Source organism: Argiope bruennichi, chromosome 5 (genome assembly GCF_947563725.1).
Source record: "Argiope bruennichi chromosome 5, qqArgBrue1.1, whole genome shotgun sequence".
NCBI lineage: Eukaryota > Metazoa > Arthropoda > Arachnida > Araneae > Araneidae > Argiope > Argiope bruennichi.
This window is the reverse complement of record NC_079155.1, coordinates 107,710,721-107,713,948: the sequence shown is the minus strand read 5'-3', so window position 1 is coordinate 107,713,948 and position 3,228 is coordinate 107,710,721.

Sequence of the window (3,228 nt, the reverse complement as noted above, 5' to 3'; positions counted from 1 at the left end):
TAAATCTGGCTTTGGATTATAAATTACTGAGGGGAAAAAAGTCAGAGAATTCATTTGTCTTATTTAGAGCCTTTTGTCTATTCATTTTCAAAAATAATAATAATAATTGAAAAAAAAAATTGCAAACTTTTTTAAAAATCTGTAGTCAAAGAGTTAAACCTGGCTCTAATATTGTTGTTGTAACCTATCCAAAGTGTGAAACCACATGGACCCTGTAGATTGTAGCTCTCATCTTATAAAAGGCAAACTGTATTTGATTTCTAAAGATTGGTTTTTCCATTATTATTTTTTTTTCTATGTGTTGCTTTTTTTTTTTGTGGAATGCTTGTCATGAATGGGAAACCAAGATACATGAAGACTGGTTTACCTTTCAGCCACATAAATTTATAAAAAGAAGCCAATTATATCAATGTTACAAGGCCTTTAATATGTCTTTATGTAATTTAAGGTATCCAACTAGGTTCAAAGACAAAACAATGCATAAAGATTTTTTATAATGCCAAGTAATTAAAATAGCATTAAAAGGTTACAGTTAAAAGAAAAAAGTTTATATTGCCATTGGTTTTTGGAAAAATAATTATAGTAAAGTATGAAATTATAGTAAAATTATAGGTATTAGAAACATGGTGTTGATTAGAAAATAAATGGAAATATTTTATTTTTATTTCAATAAATATTTTATTACATTTGAAGCTCTCTTTAATGTTCTTTTGGTAAAATTTCTCTGTTTTGAAATGAAAATGTCTGTAAAATCTGACTAAATATAATCATCTTAAAACTTGCACTCTATTGTGCTTTTCAAGGCACATTTGATAAGCATATCAAATTTCTTGAAATTTGGTTGAATTGTTTTTGAAATATCATGTTTTCTATGAATCGGTCATAGTGAAATATTCATTCTTCAGAAAATGCATTTAAAAAATATATACTTGCAGATTAGTTCTTCTAAATAACTTAAAAGCAAATTACATTTTCCAACTTTTTTAGCAGAATTGTCTGAAGTAAACCTATTGTGACTAGGTAGACAGAGTTAATATAAGCATTTCAAATAATATTTGCTGCAAAATTTTCATTAATAATAATTTTCAAGGAAAAAAAAATCATTCTCTTCCAGTTGAAGACTTTATTATTTCTGGTTTAATTTTTATCTTTTGTGTATTACTGAGTATTATTGAAGCAGGTGTATCTGTAATTCTATCTTGCATATGTTAAAAACAAAGATTGTTTCAAGATTTGCTAAATTTATGCTTTATTTTTAGATTATTAAAAAAAATCGAATTTTACAGAAAAAAACCAGTTTACATCCTAGTTAGATATCTTAAATAGCACTTTCTGAAAACTGGATAAACACATACCTGATAAAATAAAGCAATCTAACTAATTAATTTGTGGAAGATAGATGGTCAGAAATGGTGGAAGTCATAATTTAGTTTCATTTCCTCTTCTTTTTTAATCATACTTAACATATTTTTGTTGCTTATCTGGATTAGTATAAGATTGGTTCTAGTTTATTTCAATAAATGTTGGTTCTTGTTTTTATGAATATTTTGTGCTACTTTGTGGTTGTTTTAATGGAAATATTTCTTTTATCAACTTGATTGCCTGAGAGACTCATATTTATCTATCACTTGATGTATTTAAATGTTGTTAATGTGCAGACATTTCGCTGTTTCTTTCTCATTTTACATTCTTGCTATGTATTCATTGAAAATTACAATAAAATACTCTTTTGTCTGCCATTTCTTTTGTCTTATTCACAATATGCTGACACCAAATCAAAGAAAAATCTTCTCTTTTCTTTCTTGGATTCAAGTTTAGTTAATCATAAACTTTAATTAAATCTAAATCTAACAAAGATCTACCACCACTTCCTTAAGAGAGATGCCACTAAGTGCAAGACTCTTCTCTTCATGTCCAGACAAATATCTAAGTTCTTTAATTGTGAAGCACTTAAAAAAAAGCCTACTAAACGTTGTTTTCATTGTAATTAGGTATCGGAGAAGTAACAGCAGAGCCCAGATGAAAGAATAGTAAATGAAGATTTGATGAGACCCAACTCTAGAGAGGAGTTGCTAGTTTAGAGAGAGAGATGTTTTTATTCCTACTTAACTGGACTCGAGTGAAAGTAACTATATTTTGAAGAGATGGTTAAAATAAAACTTGAGGTGGTCTCCCCATAACTTCTCTCATACTTTCTATAAAAGGTGAAGGACATAATACTATACTTTCTATGTATTATGAAACTTTCTATGAAAGGACATAGTACTGTTACGGATCTACTTCTAATACTTAGTCTGTAAATTCACCGGGTTCGCTTGTAGTGGGTGTATGGAGTGAAAACACAATCAGCAGGCCTCGGTTGAAAACAACAATGAAGCTTATTGAACACAAAGACACAGACGACAACTATATACAGCCGAGACGGACACACAGAGCAGCAAACAGTAGCCCACAAGTAGTAATCGACCACAGCACACAAAGCGACCAGACAGAATTCAGCAGGAGAGGGGATCCTCGTTGCTCCGTTCTACGGTCTTTCCAAACGGCTGAAATTCCACACTGTCTTCTCGCTTTCGCTGTATCCAACTGCCGACTCACTACCACACTACTGGCTATTCCATAATCAACTTGATGATTCTTCCACAATAGACAGCAGGACACGGCACACAGCTCAGTTCAGTACTAGCTTGGGTTCCACACAACCGTGGCACTCCGCCGTTGCTTCGCTGTCCTCTCGAAGACTCGTTACTTGTCTACGACTCCAACTGCGATTCATTGCAGTTTGAGAATGCCGGCCTTTTATAATTCCCGGGAGGCGGGCCTAGAACCTTCTGGGTCAATCAGACGTATCTCACTTCTTATTGGATGGATCTTTAAAATTCTCGAAGTTTCCAGCATTATTCATTTTCTCGCCAAAGGGACTCCAAACTTTGGGATTACTGGCTCGGCACCCGAGCAGCATCTAATACAGATGATTGTAAATCAGTCTTTCCTGTGATAGAACTAACTGTGCTGGGAAGCAGCATTACTTGTTTGTAACAATACTTGCTGGTTTGACGAACAATATTTCCGAGATATCGATTTAGCTTTTTCACTAAATCTAATGTGTCACATTTAGAAATTATTTTTGGGAGTTTAATTGTTGACATGTGATTGATATATATATATAAAAAACATGTATTTTGGGCATTTTCCCGCACTGAACGATACAAAAATTTCACACAGAAC